Source organism: Lathyrus oleraceus, chromosome 7, assembly GCF_024323335.1.
Source record: "Lathyrus oleraceus cultivar Zhongwan6 chromosome 7, CAAS_Psat_ZW6_1.0, whole genome shotgun sequence".
Classification (NCBI taxonomy): domain Eukaryota; kingdom Viridiplantae; phylum Streptophyta; class Magnoliopsida; order Fabales; family Fabaceae; genus Lathyrus; species Lathyrus oleraceus.
The window spans coordinates 478,779,266-478,799,036 of record NC_066585.1 but is presented as its reverse complement, the minus strand read 5'-3'; the positions used below and the strand labels follow the sequence as shown (position 1 = coordinate 478,799,036).

The following is a 19,771-nucleotide window of genomic DNA, read 5'->3' as shown; positions in this document are numbered from 1 at the left end:
CTCTAATTCATCAATGGCATCTTCGACTTGGTCATGCCTCAGCAAGCAAAATTCAACCTCTAATATCTCGTGGGTTATTAGGATCCACAAAGTTTGAGTCTTTTGATTGTTTACATTGTAAACTTGCAAAACAACCTGCATTATCATTTAATCGTAGTGTTTCTATTTCAGATAGTCCTTTTGATTTAATTCATTCAGATATTTGGGGGCCTTCTCCTGTTTCTTCAATAAATGGTTTTCGTTATTTTGTATTGTTTATTGACGATTTTTCTCGGTTTACATGGATATATTTTTTGAAAAATCGCTCTGAATTACCTCAAACTTATATTTCTTTTGCTCGTATGGTTAAAACACAATTTTCTTGTGCTATTAAGATTCTTCGCACAGACAATGCGATGGAATACCGTGAATCTTCATTGCTTCAGTTTCTCAGTCAGCAAGGCACCGTGGTTCAACGTTCATGCCCTCACACCTCCCAACAAAATGGTCGGGCTGAACGAAAACACCGTCACATCCTTGACTCAGTTCGTGCTCTTCTCCTCTCAGCCTCGTGTTCAGAAAAGTTTTGGGGGGAAGCAACTCTTAATGTTGTCTATACAATTAATCGGCTTCCCACCATAAATCTTCAAAACTTATCTCCTTTTGAAAAACTATTTGGTAAGTCTCCTGAATATTCCATTCTTAAACCTTTTGGATGTGTCTGTTTTGTTCTCTTGCAGCCTCATGAGCACACAAAATTACAACCACGTGCTCGCTTGTGTTGCTTTCTTGGCTATGGCACATAACACAAAGATATCGCTGTTGGGATCCAATCTCTAACAGATTACGCATCTCACGTCATGTTACCTTTTGGGAAAACACAATGTTCTCCTCTCTTTCTACATTTCATCATTCCCTTGACACTAACTCATTTTATTTCACTGATCCCTCAGTTGAGTTGTTTCCAAGTTCTAATGAAGATAACTCTAATGACCTCAATACTCCTCTTCCCTCACCTGCTCCTAATGAACTTGTTCCAGATGTTGAGCTCAATACTCGTCCGCCCTCACCTGCTCCTACTGAACCTGTTTCAGATGTTGATATTGTACCTGCATCTCGCCATTCCACCTGAGTAAGTAATTCACCTACTCGTCTTAATGATTACCATTGTTACTCTGCTATTAAAACTCTTCATGAGCCTTCTTCTTATCGAGAGGCCATTACTAACCCCATTTGGCAGCAAGCTATGGCTGAAGAAATTCAAGCATTAGAAAAGACAAATACTTGGGAATTAGTTGATCTTCCTGCAGATAAGATTCCTATTTGATGCAAATGGATCTACAAAATTAAAACTCGCTCTGATGGAACTGTAGAACGTTATAAAGCTCGCCTAGTAGCCAAAGGGTACACTCAAGAGTATGGTATAGACTATGAAGAGACATTTGCTCCGGTAGCTCGAATAACATCTGTTCGTAGCCTTTTGGCCATTGCTGCAGTTCGTAAATGGAAGCTTTTTCAGATGGATGTCAAAAATGCCTTCCTTCACGGTGATTTGACAGAGGAAGTATATATGCACCCTCCTCCAGGATATCATTCTCCCCATAAGGTCTGTAAACTTCAAAAAGCCTTATATGGGTTGAAACAAGCTCCTAGAGCCTAGTTTGCCAAGTTCAGTTCTACTCTAACACAATTTGGTTTTCTCTCTAGTCCACATGACTCTGCTCTATTCACTCGAAGAAGTGATAGTGGTATTATAATTTTGCTTCTTTATGTAGATGATATGATCATAACCGGAGATGACAAGACTGGAATCTCAGCTTTACAACAATATCTCAGTCAACATTTCGAAATGAAAGACCTTGGTTCCCTTAGTTATTTTTTGGGGCTTAAAGTTTCCCAAGACTCAGAAGGCTATTATCTTTCCCATGCCAAATATGCTTCTGACTTGCTTTCTCGAGCAGGAATCACAGACTGCAAGACTGAATTGACACCATTGGAAGTCAACTCCAAACTCACACCACTTGACGGCACTCCTCTTGAAGATGCCACCTTGTATCGACAACTTGTTGGTAGTCTTGTTTACCTAACTGTCACTCGTCCTGATATTGCATATGTTATCCATAAAGTCAGTCAATTTATGGCTGCCCCTCGGTCATCTCATTTCTCTGCAGTTCTACGTATCATTCGCTATGTTAAAGGTACTATTTTTCATGGTTTACGCTTCTCTGCTAATTCATCCTTGGTCCTATCTGGATACTCTGATGCAGATTGGGTAGGTGACCCTACTGATCGTCGCTCAACAACAGGGTATTGTTTCTTCTTAGGAAATTCTCTTCTTTCCTGGCATAGCAAAAAGCAAACAGTTGTTGCCCGATCAAGCACAGATTTGAATATCGCGCTCTTGCTGATGCTACTGCTGAGTTACTTTGGTTACGATGGTTGTTAAACGATATGGGTGTTACACAATCTTCTGCTACTATGCTTCATTGTGATAATAGAAGTGCTATCCAGATTTCCCATAATGATGTTTTTCATGAGTGCACAAAACACATTGAAATTGATTGTCACCTTGTACGCCATCATGTTACTAATGGCACCATAAAGTTGATTTCTATTCCTTCTGTGGACCAACCGGCTGATACCTTCACCAAAACTCATAATCCGATGCGCTTCAAAGATTTATTAAGCAAACTCCAGTTGGCATCCACCATACCAACTAGAGTTTGAGGGAGGGTGTTAAGAGATATTATAGGGATATTATTTGATATAGATTAATTATAGGAGATTACAGTTTTATTATAGATTTATTATAGCTTTATTATAGGAGATTTACATACCTAAGTAAGCTAATACTGAATTGTATAAATCCCAAAATTGTATTCTTGTAAAGACATGAAATATGGAATACAGAATTTTCCAATTCCACTTTCTGCTATTCTGCTAACAGATTAAACTCTAAAAAAATTGAGGCTAAATGTGTTTCTCTTGTAGTGTTAAGATATTTTGATCTTAATAACTATTTTTTTCTTTATAATAAGGTCAAGTTTACAAACTCTTGTCTCCAAGGGTTTATGTATTAAGAGTTTATACTACTATTGATTAGGAATCCATTTTGTTGATCAATTGAATCCAAACACAGGGGAGTGAATAAATATTATTTTTTTCAAATGTGTAAAAAAAATTCAAAACAAATTTTAAGAAAATGGTTAAAGAAGAATAAGAAGATGACAAATAAATATATTTGGGATAAGGTAGGCACACACCATAATTATCATGCTTAAACCCAAGAGGTCTGCCTATAGTCACCAATTATCTTGAGATTTTCCACTATTAATCAAACATTTAATAGAAGTTCAACTCACAATTTTTACACCAATATTTTAACATAGGTTCAACTTGTAACCTTTATACTAAACTTTTAATCACATGTTCATTTTGTAACTAGGGGTGACAAAACAGGTCGTGGACCGCCGGGCCGGCCCGCACACCCGTTAAAAAATGGCGGGTTGGAGTGCGATTTTGTGCCCGTCAACCCGCTCAACTCGCATCGCTTTAAGCTCGACCCGCCTTAAGTCCGCCAAAAAAAAGGGACGGATTGACCTGCCAATACGCTAACCTAGTTATCAAGTACTCAAAATATAGTTTTTATGTATTTATTAGTGAATATATGCAATATTTTTTAGTGATACTTGTTGATGATTCTATTTTATATATTTATTAGTGAATATATACAATATTTTTTAAAATAAAATTTGTTAAAAATATGTTTTAAAAAATAAGCGAAAAGTCTAATTGAAATGTAAAAATAAGCATATTAATCTATTAAAAAAATTAAAAAATAAATAAATAAAAAATAGGCAGGTAAGCTCGACGTCCGCCAACCCACCACCTTGACGGGACGGGCTAGAATTTGAAGTCAAACTTCACTTGACGGACTTGTTCGCCCCACCCTTGTTTTTGGCGGGCTTAAGGTGTGGCAAAGCGAGATGGACAATCCGTTTTGCCACCCCTACTTGCAAATATTGTATCTTACAATGTCAATAATATTAAAATAACAACAATAATTTACAAAGTCACTGTATATTGGTTTATCTCTCTACACTAAAATATATATTTAATGTGTATAAAAATTTTAAAAACAGAGTAAGAGAACAAGATAATATTTGTTGGTGCATTTCCAAATAGCCATCAATGCTTTTTATATAAGAAAGAAGTCCAAAGAATTTAGATAAAAGAAAACAATGAAAAAATCTCAAAACCGATTCATATTTGATTGGAAAAACTAAAATCAATTATGTTGAGGAGTTTTATGCTATAATCTATTCATAATTGATTGGAAAGGCTATAATTGATTATAATTGCACCATATATAATCGATTATGTAGTATCCATAATTGATTAATCAATACATCTGGCAAAAAAAAATCTTCATAATCAATTATGTCAAGTTAGAGAATGTTTTTGGTTTTTCTAAAGAAGTTTTCTTAAGAGTTTTTGAAAGGGTGAAGTTAGAAAGCAATTTATTTTTGTAAATCTGTGTATATATTTTAGCATTAAGAGAGATACACATTATTATACAATTATTATACAATATGGTCATACTAAAATAAAACCACCTAACTTTCATATCAAGGACATCTTAAAGCTTCAACTCAATTTCTTTAATGATTTTAATAATATTTGATTTTGTTGAATCAATCATCAGAAACTTCTATGTCACATATTTTGGTTCAGATCAATTCTTTGTTGATGTTCATAATATTGATCTTGTAGAGTGAGAAGATTTTTTTAAAATAATCAATTTTAAAAAAAAAATTACAAAAATATCCACAAATTCAAAAAAATTATAAAAATGGGCAATTTTTGCCCTAATTTACACATTGACGCCACCCTAGATGGCGTCTACCCTTAAAAGGAGGGCAAGTCGCCACTAGGAGTGGCGCCTACTCCTATTTTCTTTTTTTTTCTTTTTTTTCTTTAATTTTTTTTAATATGTTTTTAATTATTTTTTTAATTTTTTTAAACCTTTTTTAACTTATTTTAAATTTATTAATTTATTTATTATAAATTGTATTAATTTATATTAATTTATATTAATACATATATATAAATAATATTATTTACAATATATATATATATATATATATATATATATATATATATATATATATATATATATATATATATTAATTTAATTTATAACTAAATAATATTATTTATAAATTTTTGGGAGAATTAGGGTTAATCATGTTAGGGTTAATTAATCAATTATAATTAGGGTTTATTGATCGGTTATAATTAGAGTTTGGTAGTTATGACCTAATTCAAACCCTAATTCTCTCTAAGACTAATTAATCAAGTGCGACACTAATTAGGGTTAAGTACATTGGTGTACAACCTAGAATTTTTCCCATAAATAAAGTGTTATTTCCTTGCATTTTCTTCACCATATTTTCCTATCACTTTCTCTATCAAGTTGAGTTCATGGCATCCCCCAGACCATCATCCTGGCAGCGAACATCATCAAGGTGGCCGGATCCTGAACCAGTAATCTTAAAAAGGGATGGGCATGTTATTTTCTCGCCTGTCAAACCCCCAATGGAGATTAAATTTTGGAACATCCGTTCGTTGGACCAACTAAAAAGGTCCTTGATGTCTTGGTTAGAGGGAGATTACCAACCTGGTGAAGTCATCAGAAGGATTCAGAGGCTTAGAAGAAGGTTCTCATTTGAAACTGGAGAAACGGTATGTTGGTGGGTTGAAGTTGAAAGCGACATTGATTGCATCCAAATGATGCATGGATCAGATGACATAGTGTTAACTATTGTAATTTCCTAGATTTTAATGGTTGTTTGTGTTGTTGTTCTTGTATTTGTTATTGATCTAGTACTTGTTCTTATTTTAGTACTTGTTCTTGTTCCAGTATTTGTTTTTGTTTTAGTATTTGTTGTTCTAATGTTAGATGTTTGTGTTTGTTGTTCCAATGTCATCTTCTATTTGGAATAAAAAGTAAACTTTATTGATAAATAGCATTGGTACACAGAGTTATGAATATAAAAACTATGTTGTGGAACTAGATCCACGATATGGACATTTGTTCTTATTATGCCCCAGTTGTCGACATATGCTACACATCCTCTGCATTTTCTCTGCGACGTCCATTTCAGTTCTAATGCGCCTGCTGTTTGGGCGACCACTTTTATTATGCTGCATCGAATCGTTGTGCCAAACAATTCCCCCGTCATACTCTGGCCAATATGCCTTCAATGCTACCACCGGAAAGGGATTGTCGTATACATTTAGCAATGTTGCAACTTTGTAGATGGGAGACACTGGCGACAATGCATCGAAGTGGGTGTGTGAACACGCTGCAATGACATGGGAACAAGGCATACGATAGGCCTGAAATTGACCACAGTCGCACCAACAGTCTGGTATTAGGACCTTATACTCTTGTCTGGGCAGCCCCTGGTTGTGGTCAATTGTTTCCTTGACACTAAAAGTGTGGCCATGGCGGTCGAATTCCGTAACTCGATGGCTGCTGGCTTTGGCAGATTCCTGCCTCATAAACTTCATACAGGCATCACTATACACCTGACTCGTCTGTAACACTGCATGCCAGCGCTTGCCTCTTGTTACGAACAACGTTGCCATTCGAAAATACGTCGCACTCACCAAAGCGGTTACCGGGAGGTTACGTATGCCCTTAAAGACATCGTTCATTGATTCCACAAGATTTGTTGTCATGTGGCCCCACCTCACCCCATCGTCGTATGACCTAGTCCACTTTGCTCTGTCAATATTATCGATCCACCTACCTGCATCAGAATTTGCCAACACTATTTCCCGGCGGTAGTATTGGAATCCAGGTTGGTTTAACGCATACCCCGCATTTATCAAATTTTGCTTCAAGAATTTATCTTTGAACTCCCGCACAAAATTTTGAGCAATATGCCTGATGCGGTAGACATGTGTAGACGGGGGGTCATGCCAACCATTTGCTGGATTATTGTATGCACTGTCTATAGAAGTGTGCCTGTCAGAAATCACACAGATGCCAGCTTGTGGAGTCACGTGCGTTCGGAGATTCTTAAGAAAGAAACTCCAAGCAGCAGCCGTTTCTCCTTCTACCAATGCAAAGGCTATTGGAAAAATATTAGAATTTTCATCTTGTGCGACCGCCATCAGTAACGATCCTTTGTATTTCCCATACAGCCAAGTTCCATCGACTTGAATAAGCGGCTTGCAGAATGTGAAACCGATGATGTAGGGACGGAATGCCCAGAAAAGTCTATGGAATATTCCATTACCTTCTAGACGAGTTTCGTCAGGGGATTGTGCCGGCAAGGTCTCCATTATAGAAACCGTCTCAGGTGAATACAAATGTAGTGTAGCCAGGTAGCGCGGAAGTTGTTTGTATAATTCCTCCCAATTACCGTATACCAGTTCAATTGCCTTGGTTTTCGCTAACCAAGCCTTTCTGTACGACGGTGTATATTTGAAAACAGCAACACAATGGGAGATAATAGTTTTGACATTGAGTGACGGGTCAACTTCAACAAGAGGTATTATGGAATGGCAGATCATATCATGGCTAAGTTTGCGATGATCCTGTGCCATGTTTGTGTTGACGCAAGTGTGACCTTGAGAAATGGACCCTATCACCCACGCATTATGTTTCTTCTTGTACGATGCCATCAACCTATACCCACACTCCGGGTTTTTGCATAAAATAACATATCTTTTCGGGTTTGATTTGTTAATATCGTAGTCAACACAGTTTTTCAAGTGCCAGTTTTTTATTGCTAACAAACACTCTTCCTTGGTCCGAAATTGGTCACCCTTCTTTAACTCCTCATCAGACCTCATATATGGGTTGTAAAACATATCTGACGACGGCTCATCCTCGCCCAAGTTAAGGGTTGTGAAGTGCGCGGGCGGTGAGTAGCGTTGCGCTATAGGTATTTGTACTTGGTCTTCGTCTTCGGAATCACGGTTCACCAAGTCATCAACCACGTCTTCTGCATCATCAACCACATCGTCTTCAACGGGGTGTTCAACATCTTGTTCGTCATCAACCACAGGATCAATAACCTGTGACTGAATATTCTGAGTTGGTTGAAATTGTTCCAAGACAATGTACAACACTATATAATCGTAACCAAAATACTCATGGTTACGAAACATGTTTTGTGCCTCCATGTCATTTTGAATCAATGACTTATAAAACCTGTGTGAAATTTGGGACGCAGGTTGTCTAAGTTTGGACTCAATCTTTTTTTCAGATAAGAGAAGTCAGCTCCTCTATTTAGACAAAAACGAGTGCAATCGGTGTTTATAAATAGGAAGCCAGACATGTCACATTCATAAGTCTCACCATTCACGTGAGCTTTAATTTTGTATTGTGATGAAGATGCCATGATACGTGAAGATATGTGTGAAATATGTGAAGATATTGTGAAGATTTTGTGAATACCTGTGTGAAAATTTGTGTGAATATATAAGCGAAGATATGTGTGAAAATTTGATATTGTGAAGATTTTGTGAATACCTGTGTGATAACTTCCCCTAGACAAGACAAGTGCAACCTAACCTGTACCAATGCATGCTAACCTGTCCACCTAGCCTGCAAGATTCTCACGCATGCCTATATACACGGATTCACTTATGATGCATGCGTTAGACGTGTCACATTTTTGCATGCAACACATCCACCAAGCCTTCCCCTAGACAAGACAAGTGCAACCTAACCTGTACCAATGCATGCTAACCTATCCACCTAGGCTGCAAGATTCTCACGCATGCCTATCCATCAAAGTCATATCCACCTAGCCTGCAAGATTCTCACGCATGCCTATATACAAGAATTCACTTGTGATGCATGCGTTAGACGTGTCACATTTTTGCATGCAACACATCCACCAAGCTTTCCCCTAGACAAGACAAGTGCAACCTAACCTGTACCAATGCATGCTAACCTATCCACCTAGCCTGCAAGATTCTCACACTTTCCTATCCATCAAAGTCATATCCACCTAGCCTGCAAGATTCTCACACTTTCCTATCCATCAAAGTCATATCCACCTAGCCTACAAGATTCTCACGCATGCCTCTATACACGGATTCACTTTTGATGCATGCGTTAGACGTGTCACATTTTTACATGCAACACATCCACCAAGCCTTCCCCTAGACAAGACAAGTGCAACCTAACCTGTACCAATGCATGCTAACCTATCCACCTAGCCTGCAAGATTCTCACACTTTCCTATCCATCAAAGTCATATCCACCTAGCCTGCAAGATTCTCACGCATGCCTATCCAGCTCCACCTAGCCTGCAAGATTCTCAGACAAGACAAGACTTCAATGTATTCGCCACCTAGAGTGGCGAGTTCATGTCTTATCCTGGCCTACTGATGCATGCAGTAGACGTGTCTTACGAGCATCATCATGCATCAAAATCCAGCCCAGAAGATTTTTATAACTCCATAGCATTCATTCTATCCACCAGTGTCTTGTACTTATCTTCATTAGGATCATGATAATAATTTGCTTCAGAATCAGAATCTCCCACAGTATCATGGAGACTACCTCCCTCTTTCTCAGAATTTTCAGACTCATAATCATCAACCTGTTCCTTTGTCTTGATAGGGCCTCTGAATCTTCTTCCCAGATTGATAAGGCCTCCTGATCTTCTAGTCCTCTTCTTCTTCTTAGCCAGCAATGTCTTCAACTCATCTTGCCCCTTGGACAAGTTCAGAATCAACTCTTGGAATTGTGCATTCTGAGCCTGGAGATCTTTGACAGTCTGTTCAAGAGCCATTTCTGCTGAAATAAACAGCGAGAAGATAAGATACCTGTTCATAAGAAACCTGTGATGCAATAATATGGTATGTAGATGCTTATGCAATGTTTTCAAGGACCGTAGGATTTAAATTTGTTTAAACCACCAAAAAGTAAACTTTTATTAGTAATAAACTTGTTTGCCCCTTGGGCTTACAATAAAAATGAAATGAATACAAAAAATGGGGTTTTAAGTCTCCCATGGACGTTTCCTCTTTGTGTTGAGGTATGAGTTGAGATTCCGCTCCTCGTGAAGTTGTTTTGTTAGCTCCAGGATTCTTTCCTGACTTGTCTTGTAATGAGTCTCAAAAGTATCTCTTTGCTCCTTCAACTGGATCCAGGACCTCTGTAACTCTTCCATGTCAGTGGGCATGTCTGGATGAAGAATGATGTAAGAAGTATCTCCTTCAGCAACAGGCTCCATGGTAACTGGCAGGATAGCAGGATATGGCATCATAAGAGTCTGAGCACGAGATTGTACCCATCTGAGATATGGTTCCATAGGAATAGTGTAGTTGGGTTCCAGAGTCTTGCTGTCAACCTTGTTCACTTTACCCCATGCTCGTATGAACCTTTGACGGTAACCTTGAAGATCGTTGTCGTAGTCGAACATAATACCCTGAATAAGCATGTCATGAGGACCATCAGTCCGAGCGTAACCAAACTGACGTAGAGCTAAAGAAGGGTTGTAGGTAATGCCCCCTCTTATGCCAAGGAGTGGCACATTAGGGAACTCCCCACAACGGTCAATGATGGTAACATTCTCCATAGATCTAGAGCACCAATGAATATCTGAATGAGAAAGTGACATAATCCTCTTGGACCACCTGAACCCTTGTTCATTCTTCATCACTGATCGAGGAAGGTGAGAAATAAACCACCTAGATAATAGAGGTATGCAACACATCAGAGTTCCTCGTGCCTTCGTAGTACGGGTATGAAGAGAGTGTAAGATGTCTCCAAGTAATGTAGGCACTGGATTGCGAGTCAGAAATATGTTGATGGCGTGTACGTCTATGAACTGGTCTGGATTGGGGAACAGTACTAAGCCATAAATCAATAGGGCTAAGATCTCCTCAAAAGCATCATAACTCATAGCCTTCAGGAATACTTGAGCTTTCTCCATCAATACCTTAGCAAGAATACCCTTAACTCCACTCCTTGTTTCTAGGACAATGTCTGATTTCTTTAAATGTAAGGCTGCAGCAATGACTTCAGGTTTAGGCTCTTTTTCCAAGCCTGTGAAGGGTTTCTGATCAAGAATAGGTATACCCAGAAGCTTGGAGAACTCTTCCATTGTAGGAACCAGCTGATAGTCGGGAAATGTGAAGCAATGATGTTTAGGGTCAAAGAACTGAAACAGGACACTCATCATGTCTTCATTGAACCTTGAAGTGACTAGATCCAGTAGGTGACCATGCCTCTTGATGAACTGGGAGTTTTCAGAAACTTGAGAGACCAATTCCTTAAGCTTAGGAGGTATTCCTACAAAGTTGATCCGGATAGTATTCCTACGAGCAGAAGCCATGACCTGCAACAAAGAACAAAGATAAATCCTTTGGTCCTTGAAATGGTTAGTGAAAATGCTATGCTTATGATGCATGATGATGCTATGATGTTATGCTCAATCACAAACATGTGGCACACACAAACAAGTCACACAATAGCCCTAGGTTTGAAGGCTTGCATGAGGTTTAAAGGTAAGTACCCTCCCCTGAAGTTTAGTTGATTCATCCTGTCCTACAAAAGTAACTAGGTTCTAAGGGATCTCAAAATCATTGATCCTTCACAAGGGTGGTTGTTCAGTAGGCAACTTACTTGCCAACCAAAACCCTCCAAGTTTAGGATCTCAATGAGTGTAGTATCGAGTATCAACCAACTTCAGTCTTCACCAAAGCCGGTTATCTCACTACTTTCTAATGGCCAAGATGGGATGACTAGGGTTCTAAAAGTCAGTTAGTGTATTGACAACATATGACAGCCTCATATTATCCTCAACTTGCTTAAGGAACATAAGCACCAACCAAGAAGTCACACTAACTATGGCCACCAGATCAACCATATCGATATACGCCGTACAGTTTCCTTGGTCTATTGCCATTTACCTAAGGTACACTAGATCCGGGTTAGGATCTTTCACACATAAGAGCACCCAACAGATAAGTATAAAGCAAACAAGGCAAAGAATTTTAAAGTGATCTAATTCCTAAGGGTACCCCTCTTTTATTAAGTCCCCAGCAGAGTCGCCAGTTCTGTAACACGGTGGGAGAACTGACTTTAGTTAAATGTTGCGGATAGCAAGAGTCGCCACCGACTTTTATTTTATCCAAAAGGAAAGGACATAAAAGAACAGGAAAGACCTTAAAAAGATTTTGAGTTCGGGGGGTAGGTTATACAAAGGGAAGGTATTAGCACCCTTTATATCCATGGTTATCCATGGGCTCTTAGTTACTTAGCTCACTTTGTTTGTTTGCAAGAGTGTAGTGTGTGATTAGAAAAATTTCTTTAAGTACTTTGTAATGACCCTCGTATGGGTGTATACAAAGCCTAGTTTAGAAATTGTGAGGTGTAAAAGTAATTTTGAAAAGTGTGAGCAAGTAACTATGAGATACCTACCCTAGATTAAGTCTTTCGTGTTCTCGTATATTCTTTCAATGGTAAGACTGTCCCTATTATTAAGGAATAGGTAGTCATTACCTTGGATGTGTTTAAGGGACGGGCGTAGGGTCATCGTATGGTCAATGAAGGCAACATAAGGGGTGTCTTTAGCAACTCGTAGGGACTATCATCATATTTACCGAAGGGACAAGATCATTATATCGTAGACAACCTCGTAGGGACTTGATCTTTTAAGTTTATAGGGATTTGATGATTTTTTCTGTTTGAAGGGACTTTACTTAAGACACGCCTAAATTTACAACCTATACATTTGTTCCTAATATTATAAATAAAACAAAATTAAAATAAGGAAAATAATGAAGCAAAAATAGAATAGATAAAAGCAAATAATAATAAAATAATAAATAAACAATGGTAATAAAACAATAATAAAATAACAATAATAATAAAGTGATAATAAAAAGGTTAGAATTTTAAAAGAAATTATTTTAGGTTAGACAAGTTAGATTTTTTTAGAAGTTATTAGCGAAATATGAGTTTAAAATAAATTTGTAATAATAAAAGAATTTAAAATACACTAATGTACAAATTATAAAATAAAAGAGTTATATGAAAAATATTAAGTTAGTTATTTACAAAATAAATAAAGATTATAGAAAATATCAAATTATTAGATTAATAGGTTTATTATTATTATTCAATTAGAAAAATGGTCAATTAGATTTTATTTACAAAATATATAAGGATTTATTATTATAAGTAAGTAATAAAAAAAAGTTATTAAAATAGTTAGTATTTATTATTTATTTACAAAAAATATAAAGGTTATAGAAAAATATTAAATAATTAATTTAGTAGGTTTTCACGCCCTACATTACTAAACCACACAGTTAATATAGGATCAATGGCAGGAATTTAAATGGCAGAAAAATAAATGGCAGAAAAATAAAATGGCAGAAAATAAATGGCAGAAAATAAAACCCTAATTATTACAACGCTTTGGTGCAGTTACATAATAAAGATGGCGAAAAGTAAAACTGAAAATATTACAAGTTAAAACTTAAAATATTACAAGGGCGAAGCAGTTACAGTGTATGAATAACATAAATATGAGCGAAAATAGGAAATAATAATAAGGTTTGTTAAGGTTTAAGAAAAGGTTTATGGTTTAGAGGAAATAACACGGTTAAAGTTTTAGGTTTGAAATTTAGAGTTTGTGGCGAAATTGTCAGGGTTTAGGAAAAATCAGGGTAGTTAGTTATGAAAAAAAATGTGCAGAGCTAAATATATGTATATAAAAAAAATATGAATTAAAAAAAAAACAATGGCGTTGCTAGCGCAAAATTGCGATCATCGCAACTGGATCGGATAACACAAATGTCACGCCTCATACACGTATATGTGAAAACGGCGTATTGACACGATCCGATCCGAAAACATAATCAAATTATAACATAAAATAGAAATATATATATATATATATATATATATATATATATATATATATATATATATATATATATATATTTAACACACTAGTTACATATTATAAATTATATATTATATGATCTATATGCATTTTTATTAACAACAAAATTATTATTATATTATATTATATATTATGAGACATGTAAAACTTATATAAAAACAAACACATCAAATACATAATACAATGAACCAAATTATTATACCTGTTATACTTATGTGCATAAAAAAGGCAAAACGGCGATATTCTGATATATTTAACCAAACCGCATGTATCTGGAATACATAACACAGTCACACATATGAACATGTATTTGAAACACAGTAACAAATATATCAACAAAATAGATAAAGTATATATCATATATAAACTATTACCAAACTGTGTGTACGATAGTATAGATCAGCCACTCTCAGTTTCTCTTTTTTGTTCTGTCTTTTTGCCTCCTTCTATCAGTCATGCTAGTAAATATATATAGGAACAAATTAGGTTAATGATAATGGGCCTAAGTTTATTTTGAAATCCAATATTAAATTAAAACTGAATAAAGTTAAATAATTAAAATAGTTAAAATTAAAATAAAAACTAATTAACCTATTTATTTATTCTAGACCCAATATAAAAATAAATAGACTCAAAAAAAAAAAGTCGGACACCAAAATGCTCGAAAAAATAAAATGAACACGTCAAAATAATCAGCGCGAAATAAATGACTCGGAAAAATACAGCGTTTGGTCGGATTTTGAAATAAAAATTATGACCGTTTAAACTGCTCAGACTGATCAACATATGGCCAAAAATAGTCATAAAAATATTTTTAGCATGTCAAATTAAACCACGTGAACCGCAGATTAATGTTACCGACATTTGCAAACTTAAACTTGACATTTTTTCGTTGACTAATTTTAGGCACAGTTAAAAAGTTAATTTGACCAGTCTGTTTGTAAATTCCGAGAAATTATTCCGGCTAATATTAAGACAAAAAAAATGTTATGCTATGAAGATGATGCAAATGAATGTGAAACAAAAAATTGGTTAGAGTTAAAAATAGAGGGCAAATTTTGGGGTGCAACAGCTGCCCCTGTTCAATTTTCTGAAACCTGAGGAGTTAGATTGGCCTGTGTGTCATTCGTGACTTGGAAGGTTGAAGGGGATTGAACACAAAAGCCCAAAAATTTGCACTCGTCGGTGCGTAAAGTAACACTGATGACTGGTTGTATATGCTTAAGTGGGCTTGAAGATGCCACTTGGAAGAACTGAAGATGGGCTTATAGATGCCATCCATAATATCAGGAGGTGATAATATCTTGATGTTGATACTGGATATCAGTACTAGGTCTTCGTATAGGCCGTCTCTGAATCGTATCTAAGAACATACTTTTAATTTAAGTGTCAGAACCAAATCTTCGTGGCGATTTCTTTCTGAATTAAGTATCAGCACTAGACCTTAGTATCGATCGTCTCTGAACTGTTTTGAATTGTTGAATAAACCAGTAGAAATAAATCTTCGTGATGATTATCTCTTCTGGAAATATCCTGGATTAGGGAATAGATCTTCGTATAGACCGTTTGCCTACTATCCGAGGACAAAAGAGTATCAGGATTAACTCTCCTGAAAACATCCTAGACTAGGGAATAGATCTTCGTATAGACCGTTTGCCTACTATCCAAGGACACCTTGAGTAATGATTAAGTATCAGCACTAGATCTTCGTATAGATCGTTTCTGACCTGTTGTGAATTGTTGATAGTACTTTATCTGTATATAACCATCCTGCAAGGAAAAGGTTAGTTTATGCAATATGTATGCATGCATGGCATGGTGCATCTAAGTAAATGTATTATGCACTTATGGATATGCCATGGTATGATGTAAATGATGTATGTATGAATCATGCGGCCTGAAGCGTCCGGATATCTTTGTATAACAACTGCTGGCTAGGGAAAATAAATCCCGATTCGTTGCTGAAGAATATGAGGAACTCGTTCCCGTCTTGTTTGATAGTATAGTATTTGTCACTTCCCGTATTCGTTCGTCGTACTTCTATTGAAGGAATAAGTTCCTGAGTATCCCGACTGAGGATAAAAGAGATGGACATAAATTCAAGGGGAGACGTAATTCGAAGCATCTATAAAGATAGATTTGCTCTACTGGGGATTTGTAGTGGGGATGAACCGGCGAAGCTTCGTTGAACTACTACCCTCGTTCGTCCTTAGTAAATACTATTACTGCATTTTATGCATTTCTGGTAAACATCAATCGTATTCAAAAGCATACATACATTCAAACACAACCAATGGACGTTTTCACTTATGTAAATAGAGTAAAAGTAAATCTGGATTCAAAGATGAAATTTTATTTATATCACAAAGTGACCTATACATAGGCAAGTTTGTACAAGGAGACAGAAATCCTAGTAAGAGGAATTCGTCGTAAATTTTTTATAAAACAAAGAAAACAGCTATGTGAAAAATGATCCTATTGAGTTTCAATTCTACTATTGCCATTATCTTCAAATATCTCATCTTCTGCTGTTGAGACAGAAACGATTGGATTGATCTTTATCTTTTTGAACTTGATTTAGGTAGCACCATCAGTTGAAGTTACATGAGTGATCCAAACGAGACATAGTCATACGCTTTAATCCCTAACTTTTGCCTGGATTGCCCTTTCAGGTTTTCAATCCACCGGGATACCCTTTTTTGCCCAAGCCGCCTTTTCAGGTTTTCGACTTGCCGGGTGTACATTTTTTTTATATATATCCCTAATTTTTGCCCGAACCCTTTTGGTTTGCCGGGATGCCCTTATTTTTGCCTAGGCCAGTCAACCTAGCGGGTCTCTTTTTATGCGTAGTATTTTTTAACTATATCTGCATTTACAGGCTGTGGAAAGTCTTCACCATCCATAGTAGTAAGCATCATGGCACCTCCTGAGAATACTCTTTTGACCACAAATGGTCCTTCATATGTAGGAGTCCACTTTCCCCTAGGATCACCCTGTGGTAGTATGATACGCTTGATTACCAAGTCACCAGCCTGATATACCTTTGGCTTAACCTTCTTATTGAAAGCTTTGATCATCCGTTTCTGGTACATCTGACCATGACAAACAGCTGTCAACCTCTTCTCATCAATCAAATTTATCTGGTCGAGTCGAGTCTGAATCCATTCATCCTCGTCTAAACCTGCCTCTTTCATGATTCTTAGAGAGGGAATCTGAACTTCCATTGGTAACACGGCTTCCATTCTGTAGACCAAAGAGAAAGGAGTTGCCCCTGTCAAAGTGCGCACTGAAGTGCGATAACCATGAAGAGCAAAGGGTAACATCTCATGCCAGTCTTTGTATGTTACTGTCATCTTTTGTATGATCTTCTTAATATTCTTATTAGCAGCCTCCACGGCGCCATTCATCTTTGGCCGGTACGGAGAAGAGTTATGGTGTTTTATTTTGAACTGCGTGCAGAGTTCAGCAATCATCTTGTTGTTCTTCCGGAGAGAGCAGGTTTCTCAGATGTATATTTGATAAGATCCATCTTAGAAATCAATAAAGTGGTATGATTCAACATATACTGTCTTAGTCGGCGAGCAGCCTAAGCCAAAGCATAGCAAGCTTTCTCGAGCTGGGAGTATCTTGTTTCACAGTCGGTACCTTTTGCTAAGGTAGTATATTGCATGCTCTTTTCGACCAGACTCGTCATGTTGCCCCAACACACACCCTATTGAATTTTCTAACACGGTCAAATACATGATTAGAGGTCTTCCTTCAACTGGTGGCATCAGATTTATAGGTTCTTGGAGATACTTCTTGATTTTGTCAAAAGCTTCTTGACATTCATCATTCCATATCATCTCTTGATTTTTCCAGCGAAAACCTCTACATAGTCACGTAACATCCGACTCAATCTTTCTTTGACACTGTTTTCCAAGCCTGCTCCTATTTTGACTTCTTTCTTGTCTACTTCAGTACCCAGATTTACAACCTCAATTGATTCCTCATGCGGCTGTGTAACTTTCTCTTCTTGTTGTAATAACCTAGCAAGCTCTACAGGTGCTTCACAATCTTCATCCTTTCCATCTTCAGCTTGATAGATCGGATTCTCGAAATTATAATTGGCAATAGTAGAATTGTTATCAACAGGATCCAGAGTGGATGAGGATCTGCATTTTAGTGATGTGGGTGTGTGTAAGAACACATAGCTGATGAAAATAAAATAAAAGAAAAACAAAGAGCCCAATATTTACGAAAACGAAACGTCCCTTAATTTTTATTGAATGAAGTATGCAAATGAAATGACATCCCAAAACAAGCATACCATGGTGCCCCGGGTAAGGCACAAGGCTTAAAAGTTTAATTGTTCAACACAGTAATAGTATTTACTCCTGACTAAAGGAGATAGGAATAACGTCTTCAGTCTTCCAATTGTTGAGCCCATCACCCACAGTAGGAAAAATCCAGTTATCCAGATTGTAGTCTTCATTATAGTCACCCACAGCATTGATTTGATCTTTCATGTTCCCTGGATTGGTGATACGAACAGCACGAGCACGACGAACAGCCTTCTGGGACTCTGCAATGAAACCCAAACCAAACTTGTCAGACTTGTAAGGAATGTCGGGAAGCTGACCCCAAATAGTACAACCACCTTCTTCAACCACAACTCTAGCATCTTTGAGGGAAGCCATTGTAGGAGGTACTCTGGTAACCACAGGAACTCTTTTAACCACAGAAGGAGCTTCAGTAGCGAGAACGACCCAAGGAACTACTTCAAATGTCTGGGAAGGAGTCTCAACATATTCACCTTCCACTTCAACATACTTAAATGTATTCACATGACTGACCATATATTCTTCCTCTCCATAAATAGTTACGATCTTTCCCTTCACTGGATATCTCAACTTCTGATGTAGAGTGGAGGTCACAGCACCTGCCCCGTGGATCCAGGGGCGCCCAAGCAAACAAGAGTACGCAGGACGAATATCCATTACATAGAAGGTAGAATCGAAGACTTGAGAGCCTACTTTGATCGGGAGATCTATTTCTCCATGCACCACTCTTCTTGAACCATCAAAGGCTCTCACCACTATATTACTTGATCTTAACAGCATCTTCAGGACTGAGCTTGTTCAGAACCTCTTTGGGAAGTACATTCAATGAAGAGCCATTGTCTATCAACACATGAGTCAAGGTAGTGCCCCTACATTCAATGGAGATATGTAAAGCTCTGTTATGGTTTCTTTTGGCAGGGGTCAAGTCAGCATCAGAAAAACCTAACCCATTATCATAAGTCAGATGTGCAACACAATTTTCAAATTGATCCACAGAAATTTCATTTGGTACATGAGCAGTCCTTAAGAATTTGATCAAGGCTTTAGCATGAGCCTCAGAACACAGCAACAAAGACAACATGGAAATTTTGGAGGGAGTATGCCCCAACTGGTCAACAATATCATAATCACTCTTACGAATGATCTTCAGCACTTCTTCCATCTGTTTAGAGAGATTTTCAGCAGTCGGTGCTTCAGCTTGCACAGGTTCAACCACAGGACCTTTGCCTCGAGCATCAGTACTTGGCTCAGAAGTGGAGGTAGTAGTTGGAAGAACTGTATTTTTTGAGGTAGCTGGAGGAGAGAAAATTCTTCCACTTCTGGTGATCTTACTAGATCCAGCAATATTATCAACATCAAGGTTATCATCAGTAACAGGTGTATCAGTCAAAGGTTCCTGCTTAACACCATGGATATAAACATCAGAACCGTAATTCCAGGGTATAGCTTTATCCGAAGTATAAGGAATAGGGCCAGGAGTGGTAAAAATCATGGGAGGCACTCTAACTTCAGCAACAG

General features: G+C 37.1%; 1 pseudogene; it reads left to right on the top strand.

Annotated features, from left to right (window-relative positions):
- Positions 1 to 1,498: 1,498 nt before the first annotated feature.
- Positions 1,499 to 2,706, top strand: LOC127104445 (uncharacterized mitochondrial protein AtMg00810-like; annotated as a pseudogene).
- Positions 2,707 to 19,771: the final 17,065 nt, after the last annotated feature.